Genomic DNA, 14,387 nt, shown 5'->3' on the forward strand with positions numbered 1-14,387 from the left:
ATAATAATAATCTACACTTATTGCTAAATATTCAGTATAAATCACATATTGACCATGTAAAGTAAAGGGTTTTTCAACAAAAACTTTATTTTCTAAAATAAAAAATTTAGATGAAGATGATTCAAATTTTTATTGTATTATGAAGAGTGAATAAAAAATGATATTTGGCAAATGTTCACCACGAACACGCTAACATATGTCGATTCTTTCATCAAAATCTTTAATCACTTTTTGGCAAAATGGCGGTTCTATTTCATTAATCATATCACGGATTTTGAGTTTTAAGGCTGCTATCGATTCGATGGGACCCCTATAGACTCTGTCCTTAACATATCGCCACAAAAAATAATCCAAATAATAGCGTGATGCATTGACCGTTACCGCATTTACAGCCTCATCTTAAAAAAAAGGCCTAATCACACCTCCAGACCACATAGCGCACCATACAGTGACACGTTGAGCACACAAAGGGTTCTCAATAATTGCTCTAGGATCTTCTGATCACCAAATGTAGCAATTTTGCTTGTTCACATACCCAGACAATTGTCTAAATACATGATTTTTTATGAAATGTAACTTTAACAGAACCATAGTGGATTTTAATTATTTCAATGAGATTTTCGAGCGAAATTGAATTCATTGTAACAATTGTCAATGCGCCTACTACGAATACGTCAAAAAACTATATGTCAAAACTAAATGTTGTTGGTGTTGCCACAATTGAAAAACAAAGTTCTTGTTGAAAACCCCGTACAATACATAATTGACTTAAAATCACATTTTTCCGATTTCTTTGACTATATGTACTATACAAACACTGCAGATTTTCAGTAAATATCATTGGTACTCACTGTTTCCAGATAATTTTGGTATAAAATCGTCAAAATTAGACTAAAAAAATCTTCAAAATCAGGAAAAATATTTTAAAAACCGTCATAAAATCGGAAAAAAAAATATTTTTATACAAAAATTAAACATTTGTTACCCTTCACTACATTTTTTATTTGCGACTCCATAAAGTATATATAGCAGATTAGATATAGCGATGTCTGTCTATCTGTTGAAATAAACTTTCGAAGACCATAAATAACATACAATAACGATTAGTACAACAATATATTAGGTAAGGTTCTGGTTCCGTTTCTAATAAAAAACTGTAAATCCACCCGCAAATGGCTAAAACAGTCAACTCACAGTCTCAGTCACCTGAAAACCAATTGCTGAAAATTTGTTGAACATTTTATTTGATGTTTTGGGTCTTAAAAAATTTTAAAAAATTAAAAGGAAAATGTAATTTAAAACAGTTTTCGACAACGATAACCCTTCATAACAAAGCAAATCATAAAATTTCACGCATATCTCAAATTCCAAAGGTTCAACATCTTTTCAAACGAAATATCAAAATATTAAAAAAGTAGCTTTCGGTTCTAATAAATTTACGATTGTACCTACATAGAAAAATGTTTCAACATAAATAGTTCGATTTGATTTCATTGATTTCAATTCATAAAATTTATAAATAATTTCTTAAATAATATGATATTTTTCATATTTTTTGATTTAAAATAAAATCTAGGAGGCTTGAAAACAAAAATATTTTAATTTTCATTTTATTTTTATGTTGTTCAAAAATGTTGGAAATTTTTATGAGAGTAAAATAAATACTCTCTTCTTACCTACTTGTGATATGTGAATTCAACATAGTCTGCTTTTACACAGGGCAAGTTTTCTTGCGCAAGTCTAGAGTTTATAGGAGAGAAAGGCAAGAAGAAAGAAGAGGGGTACACACTTGCTTGTACTGGCAAGTCTCTTCAATTCTCTTTTGTTTTCTCATTTTCACTATGGCGTCTATTAGGTTTTGACATACAAAATTGAACACAGATTTGCTGTGTGTAAAGAGTCGAGCAAGTTTAAAAGGGAATCGAAGAGACTTGCTTCAAGTAAACTTGCTGTGTGTAAAAGCAGACATACTTGTGAGAAAATTAAACACATAAAAATACTTGAAATTTTTACTTCGATATTCCGATTAAATAGAGACCGAACCACTTTATTACACTTCTGCACAATATTTGGCAATTTTTTTGAATACTTTGCAGGACACTTTTATTTCTAAAACACATTAATTTTGTTCAAATGAAAAAAAAATATTTTTTATTAATTTTTGACACTTAATTTTATTTGTGGTGGAATTAAATTTATAGAACAGAGTTTAAATTTTTGGCATTGAAAATAGAAGAAAATTTAAATAAATTAAAATTTAAACATTTTTATACAACTCTGTGTGTCTGGTGAAAATTACAATCTCAAAACTTTGTACTAATACATTCTCACGACTTAGGTTTTTGACAACAGACTTAGGTTTTCTCCCTCTCAGTAACGCTTCTATCGATATATTATTCTATGCTCACACCCATCCCCGCCACAAAACTGAAAAGTTTTCAAATAAAAAATTAAAAATGTAAAATAAATTTGAATTAATATCTCCCCCAAATGATTGAGCAGGATACATACCTGCCCTACACTAGCATGGGTATATTGCGTTAATGCTATTTACTCAGTGTATGGCTTGACCGACCATACTTCTTTACTTGTTTTTCATTTCTATTAGATCAAATTGTTTACATGGGCTTCATTAACCCATCATAACCTAAAATCAAAAATAAACCCACTTCAAACATTTGGTTTTTAGATGGCGGAGAACAATTTTGGAGCTTGAGAACATTTAAAATCGAAAATGTACAAAATAAGGGGCAGCCCGTATGGTCGCGAAGCTACGACGAGAAAAATTTAAATTTAGTTGCAAGTATTTTTTTGTCTTATTGATTAATGGTTTCGTTATATTTTCAAGACTTCTGGCTTCTGAAACCGTTTGAATATGAAACTTTTAAATTTTTTAAAAATTTTTAAATTTTTTGAAGACCACAATGACAATTATTATTGACAACAAAAATTACACAGTACAACATTTTTCAGTTCATTGCTTTGGGACTCAATTCTGACAATTGCACGTGAAAGTAGCCCCAAGAATAAGAACTTCTGCGTCATTAGTTTTGTCAAGTTGGCTGCCATAATAATTTAATGACCATACGAATTTTTTTTCCTCAAGGTGGATTTTTATCACTTTTTCTATATTTTAGCACGGTTATATCTCGTATACCGTACGGAATATCTCTTTTGTGGCTGAAGCAAAGTTGTAGATATTGAATAGTAGAAAAAAAGTACGGAACATACCGACCCAAAAAAGGTGCACCCAGTGCCTTAAAAATCGCAAAAATGCCCATTTTTTAACCAATTTTTCACCTTTTTTGCTCAATAACTGGATTACAAATCCAATTATGAACCGATCACCATGAAATTAGGTCGTGTGATTTGTGTCTATATGAAAGTTATTTATCATGACTTTTGTATGTTTACCATCATTTTTAACAGATTTATTCACTTTAAAGTGATTTTCGGAAGCGGGTCTTATATGGGAGCTATGACAAATTATGGACCGATCATAAAAGAATTTGGTACATATAATTTGTTCGGCACAAGGATGAAGCCTGTTGAAATTGGCTGAAATCGGTTCATTATTTCACTTAGCCCCCATACAAATGCCCTCCCGAAATTGGACTTTATCGGTCATAAATGTTTAATTTATATATGTATCTACACAAATTTCGCTCAAAATACGTTTTATATATATAAAATTCATGTCAAAAAATTTTATTATGATCGGTCAATAATTATTCATAGCTCCCATATAAGACCCGCTTCCGAAAATCACTTTAAAGTGAATAAATCTGTTAAAAATGATGGTATACATACAAAATTCATGATTAATAACTTTCATATAGTTACAAATCACATGACCTAATTTCATGGTGATCGGTCCATAATTGGATTTGTAATCCAGTTATTGAGCAAAAAAGGTGAAAAATTGGTTAAAAAATGGGCATTTTTGCGATTTTTAAGGCACTGGGTGCACCTTTTTCGGGTAGGTATGTTCCGTACTTTTTTCCTACTATTCAATATCTACAACTTTGCTTCAGCCACAAAAGAGATATTCCGTACGGTATACGAGATATAACCGTGCTAAAATATAGAAAAAGTGATAAAAATCCACCTTGAGGAAAAAAAATTCGTATGGTCATTAAATTATTACGGCAGCCAACTTGACAAAACTAATGATGCAGAAGTTCTTATTTTTGGGGCTACTTTCACGTGCAATTGTCAGAATTGAGTCCCAAAATCATGTGTTGTACTGTGTTATTCTCGACCTTTAATTTTCTAAATATAATCTCATCTCATTCATCATTATATCTGCATCAAGCAATCAATAGTTTTTTCAAAAATATCTTCACAACATTCATGTGAAATCAAGAGTTAATTTCTTAAGTCTTTCGTTTTTTCTTTTTGTTTTGAACCATTTCCATGAAGTCCCAACTAATTTGCTTTAAAGAATTTAATTAAATTCAATTATAATTGTAAAAAAAATAGCATGACATTCAATTAGACGGATAATCCAATTTAAGTTTTAATTTTCTGAATATTAATTTTAAACCCAAACATAAACGCAAACAACCATAATAATTAAGGCTTATCCAAGTAATATCAAGGCTAAAACATAAAAACTCATACAGACAGACAGCCAAACATAAATATGTACACTTACATACAAATAGTCAAACAAACTGAATACCAGACGTATGTATGAGCGTAGATATGTATGTATGTTTATGTACATTTGAACCTCAATTACGTTTTTTTAAATTAAAATCGTCGCATTATTATTATTATTATGATTGCCGGCTAACAACTACAACTACATACAACTAAATAACAGCAACAACAATAATAACAAGAAAAACAGCAGTAACGATAACAAAAGCAAAGAATTGCATTGAAATGTAATGAAATCTTGGCCAGCCCAAGCGAAATCTGTTAAATTTTATGCTCAACATCGTTTTACAAAACAAGTGATCTTTGAAATACTCACTCGCTCGCTCGCACAACAACAACAACATCGACATCAACAACAAACGTAATGCTGCGAGTACGTTTCATTATTTTTCAATTTATTTACGTGTATGAATGTTTATAAATCGTTGTCTGTCAGTCTGCGGATATTAGAGTTTGTCTGTCTGTCTGTCTGTCTGTGTTTAATAATTTTAATGTAATTACTATAATTTTTATAATGAATTTCCATGTTTTCTATAATTGAATTTATTTTTAATAAATTTTTACAATGTGATTGGATTTGCCGACGCTGTTGTCGTCGTTGCATTTTCTGTTAGTTGCCACGTAATTCTGTTACTGCAACCACTCGTCGCTCATGTGACTGATGCAGTTTGCCGAAGCTACCACTTGCAACGTTTTGTTACTACTGTTGCGCCAAAATCTGTTTGTTGTCTGAGTATGAAAATTATGATTATTATTATTTTGTTTTCATTTTCAACATTTAACTTTTATTTTTTTTTAATTTTTTTTTTCTCCGGCCAAAGTGAAGGCGTCTTTTGTGGCCGAAAGTGTGTGGAGAGTCTGAGTCTGGGTGTGTGTGTGTGGTTGGTGGGCTAATGATATTAGAGGTGCATAAAAGTACTTGAAATTGGGATATTAGTGGTTTTAATGTTGTTACTTACCGGCAGGCTGGCAGGCTGGCTGGCTGGATGACTGAGAGCTGGAGCTGGGCAATTGTTTTGGTATTATTTGAAAGTGACTTTAAGAGGTGTAATTTAATGTGTTGGCTTTGTAAATGAAAATTCAATTTAATTGATTGCAAGTTATTTAAGCAAAAAAAACACTTAAATTGCCAAGAATATTTTGTGGTTGCTATTTTTATTTATTTATTTTTTTCTCCAACTATTTGCGGTTTATATGATCATGATTGTACAAGAATTTAATTTAATATAAATAAAAAAAATATCATAGAACTTTAAATGTGTACAATCTGCATATGGTATTGTAGTTTGTGAAACTAGTCACGCTTTTAATTTAATTAAATGATAGAGAATCACCTACATGGGGGAGTTAAGAGTTCGCGTTCGCAAAACCAGCTGGATATCAAGATTCAATTATATATCTATTCAACATTTTGCTAGTGCAACTTTCATTTGTAGCACAAATGTGTTCATAAAATTAACATTCGTTTTAATCATTCATAAACCAAACTATGAAATTAATATACATGCCTGAGGCCTTAGAGAAAATATACTCAACTCTCTGAATTTAAACAACTATTAACTCTTCAGTATTTGATAGAGACTGGCACATTATACGATCATGGGGAGTAATTATGTTGTTAATTTGGTTAATCAATCATTTATACTTTTATTTAAAAATATTTAAGATTTTTGGGTTTTTTTAGAGAACTAAATAAATAATTAGTTAGATATAACTACAAAATATGCGATGCATTGGTATCACGTATTATTTCTGCAGAAATAACACAGATTCGAAGTGATTTCAGTTTCAGCCAATCGAATTATTTTATAAAATCCATAGATTTTTTCGATACTAAAACAGTAATATTTACTATTTAAATAACAGCCACAATAGAAAGATTCGATAATTTTTAATAAATCATTTGATTAGCAATAAATTCGTTGTTTATAAACGCTATAACTGCTTTCTAAGCACTTTTGAAAACCGGAAACTTAAAATTTCCTGTAGGTCGATTTTAAGTTCTTAAAGAATTTAATAAGATGCTTAACTTTTCAACTTCTAAAGATAGTCTTATTTAGAGAAAATAATGGCAATATACTGATTAAAATATACATTCTAATTTGTATAAGCTTTCAATCGAAACAAATTACGCATTTTTTCCAGATTCAAAAAGTGCAATACATTATTGAATATTACCAATTTTGCATAATTTTTCAGGTTTTTGGGCTTAATTCCATATTAAAAAATTCCCGGGAATGAACAGATTTTGTTACTATTTCCCGGGAAATTAAGAACACTATTTTAGATACTAGAAATTGACATGTTTGTGCCATCTGTTTTTGAAAATGGGTTTCTTCAAATGCTGATTAGACCACCTATATTTGCAAAAGTATTGTTTTTTCTCATCACCAGAAATTTCTGATTAATTGGGGATAAACAGGACAGTCGGTGTGTTATAGGTCGAAACTGGAAGATATCTTGATTGAGATATACTTTGTTTAAGGCTGGTTTTTTTGGTTCATATCCAGTTTTCAAATTAAATTAATTTTTAGGAAAATATATTATTGTAAACTCTGGATAATGATAAAATTAACTATGAGACCAGTATTGAAAAAAATGGATAAGTGGTTGATAAGTTGAATACAATTAAAATTGAGATATTTCTCACCATTCCTATATAAAATTGAAAATTTGAACCCCGATGAAAGACAAATCAAAGTGAATTTAACATTTCCAATAAATTTAAAATCATTGAAATTTTAATTCAATTAATAATTTGGGCAAAATAAAATTAATCAAAAAATCAGTTCAATAGATGATATTTACCGTATAACTTGGACATGTAGATTGCTAAAGACGCCTTTTGCAGGGTAGAAAATGCATTCCAATTTGCCAATTGTCTACATTATTTTACATTGATATTCTTAGAATTATTACATAGTAATAAATGAACTTGAATCAAATTAAATTTACTTTCAAATTTATATATGTATTTCAATTTTATTCTAATATATCGATTGTATTTGGACTTTGAAGTTAATTTATTATTTTGATTTTCTTCGAGCTCTAGCCCAATATTCTAATATTTGTACTTATTTTGCCAATATTTCGTCACTCATCAAAGTACCCAGCAAAAACTTGGTAATGACTTGCAATTACGGAACAGATTACTTTTCAAGCACTACTTCATACTACATGCATTACATATAAGTAGTTTAGTAATGGCTGGCATATAATCTGATACATTAGTACTTGTTTATAAGCTGATTTACCAAATTCAGAATTATTTCATAATAAAACGCTTTAAAAGTTTTATTGATTATATTTGTGTTGATTAAAATCTAATACAAATTGATAGCTTCTTGAAAACTTTCAAATATTTTCAAAAAATATGCACATGTGATATGAATGAGATGAAAAATAATATTTTGTATGTTATACTTATTTAAGTCCCTATTTGTAAGCGAAGGTGGTAAGTATAGTACTTGCCTCCAATGACATCACTGTGTTAAAATAATATGTTAAAATGCCAATGTATAAGTGGTGAATAGTAGTTATATTAGCTTTTTAAGTCATTACTTTTCAATGTAAGTTTACTTATATATATGTTACATCAAGAAACATGAATACAACATAAAAAGCAGTAAGAAAGTATGGTCGGTCAAGCCTGACCATATAATACCCTACACTAAGTAAATGAGCAAACACATTTTTCTTTTAAAATTTCAATAATTTATATTCGAGGGTGATTTTCGGAAGTGGGCCTTATATGGGACCTATGACCAATTATGGACCGATCACTATGAAATTAGGTCGTGTGATTTATGTCTATATAAATTATTTATGATGAATTTTGTGCGTATACCAACGTTTTAGGAGATTTATGCACGTTGAAGTGTTTTTCGGAAGCGGGTCTTATATGGGATCTATGATAAATTATGGACCGATCATAATAAAATTTGGTGACATGAATTCTGTAGATACAGTGAACTCGCAATAATATGAACACCCCAAAATATGAACACTTTTTACTTCCATAGGGTACTCTAAAATATGAACTTAGTGAACTAAGCTGTTCATATTTTAAAGCTTTTTGAAAAATAAACTGCTTATTTTTGTTTTTTCTTAACGTAGTTTATCATCTACACAGAGTTGAAATCTAAATCAACAGGATAGTGGCTAAATTCTAATTCAATTGTTTAACAATTTTTGGACTTTCCTAACTGTTGATGGGAATTAGATGCCATTCGCAAATATGAACAATCTTGCAAAAGTGAGCTGGCCTGGTTTTAATTAGTTCATATTATCGCGAGTGCACTGTATAAAACTTATAAAATTATACTTACCAAATTTTATTAAAAATATCATCAAAATTGCGACTTCTCTTAAATTGACAATCTTTAACAAAAAAACTTGAATAACTTCTTACATTTTAACACATTGTTCAAATATCATTCGACCATCTGAAAACGTTGTAAAAGTCAAATTACTTTCCAAGCTCTTCTCCAAAAAAAAAATATTTGATAAATTAATATTTTGTTCATAATAAATTTATAAATTGCTTGATAAATTCAAAAATTGATTTCGAATAAGTCCTAGTAAGTGTATTACAACTATAATATTATTAAAATATTTTAATAGTATTTTATATCTGGTAATACATTTGAAACATTTTGCTGATCTAGAAAAGAACAAACAATCTTCGGCGGACAATTTAATTAAAATAAAAAAATTAATTTCGATTAATATGATTTTGTTATGTTTTTATTGTTTGTTCTCCTTTAAATTGTTCATTATTTTCATTATTAATTTTTTATAGTAAAAATAATGAAAAACTGAAAAACCCGCATTCGAAACCGATTTTATCATAAATGCAATTTTTCGAATAACCCGAAACCCCGGTTTCTAAAAAATTATGGTTTTTGAATCCAGTGATTATAGATTCTATAAAACTTGCTAATAGACTGTTCCCAAGGTTCTACATTTTAAAAAATAATAAAAATTGTCCAAATATAAGTTTGTCAATATTAATTTTATTCCATATAATCATAACGCCAATTTTCAATTTTACCCGACTAGAATCTACAATAGAAACTCTTGTGCAATCGGTAAATAACTTTACAAACTCAATGAGTAACATGATGCAAGAAATGCTTAAGATGCAATCAATGTTATTGCAGGCTGTGCTTAACAGACCATGAACTGCCTAAGAATATGTTTTTGGAATGCAAACGGCATACGCCAACACAAAAACGAACTCGAATATTTTTTAAGAAACCAACAAATTGATGTAATGCTGGTTTCTGAAACTCATTTGACGTCCAGAAGTTCCTTTCGAATAAATGGATATGTAATATATGACACCAAAGATCCCAGAGGTAGAGCATGCGGAGGCTCGGCAATTTTAATAAAAGCTCGAATAAAACACTACTTAATGTGTGATTTTTGCGAAGATTATCTTCAAGCTACTACAATCTGTCTTGAAGATTTTCATCGAAACTTAGTGATTTCATCGATATACTCACCCCCAAGATTCTCAATTACAGAAAGTCAATATAATAGATTTTTTAAATCACTAGGCCCCCGTTTCCTGGCTGCTGGCGATTATAATGCTAAGCACACATTCTGGGGATCACGACTGATTACCCCTAAAGGTCGTGTTTTGTTCGACTCAATTTCTAAAATGGGTTTGCATGTGCTTTCGAGCGGCCAACCTACTTACTGGCCTACTGACCCACGAAAAATACCGGATGTTATTGATTTTAGCGTGATGAAAAATATCCCTAGAGAAATGATTCAAATTGAATCCTCGCTGGAACTATCTTCAGATCACTCACCCACTATTATTACTTTATTGAGCCCCCTAGAAATTGTATCCCCGACTGGTAATTTAGCGATGGCAGGCACAAGAATAAATTGGCTCAAATATAAAAAATACCTCAGTACACATTGCTCGGAAAACATACCGCTAAGAACACCAGAAAACATCGATCACTCTCTTATCAATTTCGATAAAAATCTCAGAATGGCTGCTCAACATGCTACCCAAACACCCCGAAAATTCAGATATAATAGAATTAATTCTGCAGATGTCGAACGGCTCTTAAATGAAAAAAGAAGATTTCGAAGAGAGTGGCAATTGCACAGATCCCCCCAACTAAAATCGAAGCTTAAAGATTGTATAAAAAGACTTAAAAAGCTCTTGGAATTTCGAAAAATGGAATCATTGAATAAATATTTAGAAAGCCTGGACGCAACCCCGCAATCGGATTACTCATTATGGCGAGCAACAAAAAATCTTAAAAGACCCGTTATAAGTAAGTCCCCCTTGCGAAATTCAAGTGGTGGTTGGGCAAGAAATGATACTGAAAAAGGGAATCTGTTTGTTAATCATTTACACCGAACACATCAAACGAAGCAATTGAGTTGCCACCTGTTGCACCCTATTTTGGAGCAGCCGTACCCCTACGTTTTGAGATTCGAGAGATCGAAAATGCTATTGCTGATTTAAATCCCAAGAAAGCGCCTGGTATGGATAAGATCAGCAACAAGATGCTTATGGAGCTACCCCGGATAGCAATAAAAATAATTCTTTTTATTTTTAATGCTATATTACGACTTGAATATTATCCTCCAGAATGGAAGGTTTCACTGGTTACCATGATACCCAAGCCGGGAAAAGATCACACAAAAGTAGAATCATACAGACCTATCAGCCTATTGTCTAATATATCAAAGCTATTTGAGAAGATACTTATGAACAAGTTGTACCCGATGTTAACTGAAAACAATTGTATTCCGAATCATCAATTTGGATTTAGAAGAAAACACAGTACTATCGAACAAACCCATAGACTTGTAAATATGGTGAGAAAAGCGTTTGAAGAAAAGAAATACTGTTCTGCACTCTTCATCGACATCTCTCAAGCGTTTGATAAGGTATGGCATGCTGGATTAATATACAAATTGAGTCAAAATTTACCGGCAAACACACATAAGCTGTTGGAAAGCTATTTAACTGGTCGAACATTTAAGGTTAAAGAGGGAAACTTTTTAAGTACTGCACAACCCATTGAAGCTGGAGTCCCCCAAGGCAGTATCCTGGGACCTTTTTTATATTTGATGTATTCGTCTGATATGCCAACTAACAATCGCACTCATACATCAACATTTGCTGATGATACTGCTATTCTAAGCATTCATGAAAACCCTCAAGAAGCGTCTCGTCACTTACAAAACCACATATTTGAATTAGAAAAATGGTTAAAACAATGGAAAATTAAAGTCAACGAGCAAAAATGTACACACATTACATTTACATTGCGTAGAGAATCATGCCCCCCTATTCATATCAATAACCAAACAATAATTCAACAATCGGAAGTGAAATACCTCGGAATACATCTCGATCGTCGCCTTACATGGAAAAGTCATATAGATGCAAAGTTGACTCAAATGAAATTGAAATCAATTCAAATTAATTGGCTTATTGGCAGAAACTCCACGCTTAGTTTAGATTGTAAACTTCTACTTTATAACATGATCATAAAACCGATATGGTGTTATGGCATACAGTTATGGGGCACGGCCTCAGCGTCAAATGTAGAAAAGATCCAAAGACGCCAAAACAAGTTTCTAAGAATGATCACAGTTGCCCCCTGGTATATCAAAAACGCGAATATACACAAAGATCTAAACGTGCCCATTGTAAAAACTGAAATCTCGAAAAACGTACAAAAATATTTAAAAAAACTTGAAGTTCACCCAAACCCGCTGGCCCGCAACATATTAGATAACCGTGGCCACACTCGATTAAGAAGGAGGGACACAGCAGACCTAATCTAGAAGGAAGAATGCCAATTTAACCAAAACAACCATGAACACAAAATTTTTTCGTCCGGCACTGGCTGGACTAATTAAATAATAATATTAGATATAAGATTTGAACCACTTATTGTTAGTTCATTAAATAATGAAGATACAATAAATAAATGATGAAAAAAAAAAAAAAAAAAAAAAAAAAATATATAATCATAGTCCATGAAAATTAAATCCCACTATTTCATCTTATTATATAAAACTAAATTATTCTCTAATGATGCCCTAATCAAGGGAAAATATTAAACGCTTACTAACACCTGATAGTTAATATGAGTTTGTGCATACATCTGTTTATTATATACATACATATAATTTTTTATATCATTTTAATGAAAATTTCATTATGACTTTGATACGCATTTCGAAAATAATTTTAAACACCGCGTGTCATTCTCTCTTATCATCCTATCGTTGCTTGTTATCTGCTCTTGATATGCATTTTTAATTTACCATTCATTCACTCATTTATCCACAAAACACACAAAATGGTCCGCTTCCTACCCTTTCTTTACATTTCTCTTGCACCAGTATCATCATGTTGAGATCAGTTGCATTGCATACATCTTGCATTGACTGTGAGGAGAAAGAGAATAGACTGCTGCTGCTGGTGGTGCTTTCAAAGATACAAACGATAATTGTGTTAATTTACATAAAAGCACATAAATTGGCTTCCTGCTGGTGCGTTGAATTTGTTTAATTAATTAAAGAAAAAATACTTTGTTTTAGTTTTTAACGATTGTTGTTGGTGTTTTCAAGAGTATTTTAAATGAATTCATTCTGTTGTTGTTTCCAAGTTTAATTTTGTGTGTAGGTTGGTTTGTTGGCTGGCTGGCTGGCTGGTTGGCATGAAATTGAAATATTTTAATATGTTTTTAAATATTTTATGCTCTTTGATTTTTATGTTTTGTTTTTTTTGTTGTCTGTTTTAATTTGGTGTTTTTATACGGTTTTAAATTGATTTTATGTTAACAAGTTTTCAAATCGATAACAATAGATTAAAGTTGATAAAAACATCATTAGAAACAGATATTGATTTTATCACATAATAATATTTTGGGTTTTATCATGACGATAATATAAAAAAATAAACATACACACACTCGAGCATGTTTACACTCAGTCATCAATGACAAGGTTTAAGTTGAGTCTTAGATGTCGCAGAGAGGATCGTAAAAAAAAGTTAACGATTTTTTAAATTATTTTATATTGCAATTTAGACTAATAGAAAATCGTAAATGAATTTCAAAGTTAACAAGTTTCTAACGACCACCATTAATTAGTTTTAGTTGTTCACACATACAATTTTTTTGTTAGATTCATGTCTGTTTGAAATCAAAAGATTTAAGACACAAATATATACTTTCCCTTTTTATTTTGCCATTCGTCGTCATTAGAAACAAGTTTGTTGTTGTTGTCGTTGTTATACATTAAATAGCAACAACAGCACTAAACTAATTCCCACATAAAATAAAGAAATTTGCAATTTTCTAACAATTTGTATGGCCATTTTTAATTTGTATCAATTAACGTGTCGTGGATAAAACAAATAAAACCTTTAAACGCTTTCAAGTCTTAATTACGTGCCAACTAAATTTATCCTCTTCCCCTTTATTTCACGTTTTTTCGAAAATCACTTTGGTTTTGTTGTCGTGGTCCAAAGATATATGTAACCAAGTAAATTTTCGCGGTATAAGAATGTTGTTTATCTATAGTTCCAACTGTTATGGTTTGATTAAGAAACTACATTTGCAATAAATATTAAAATAGTGTTCATTAAGGTGAGTCGCTTACTTGGAGCCGATACTTCCAAATTTAAGGAAAGTTTACTTTATTTTATAATATATCCTAAAAAGTTTATC

At 30.7% G+C, this 14,387-nt stretch overlaps 1 protein-coding gene across 2 annotated transcripts in view; it reads left to right on the forward strand.

Moving 5' to 3' along the window:
• al (aristaless) overlaps positions 1–14,387 on the forward strand; it is a 91,222-nt gene that overhangs the window by 60,923 nt on the left and 15,912 nt on the right. The gene's annotated exons all lie outside the window — the stretch shown is intronic.

Source organism: Calliphora vicina, chromosome 2, assembly GCF_958450345.1.
Source record: "Calliphora vicina chromosome 2, idCalVici1.1, whole genome shotgun sequence".
Taxonomy (NCBI): Eukaryota; Metazoa; Arthropoda; class Insecta; order Diptera; family Calliphoridae; genus Calliphora; species Calliphora vicina.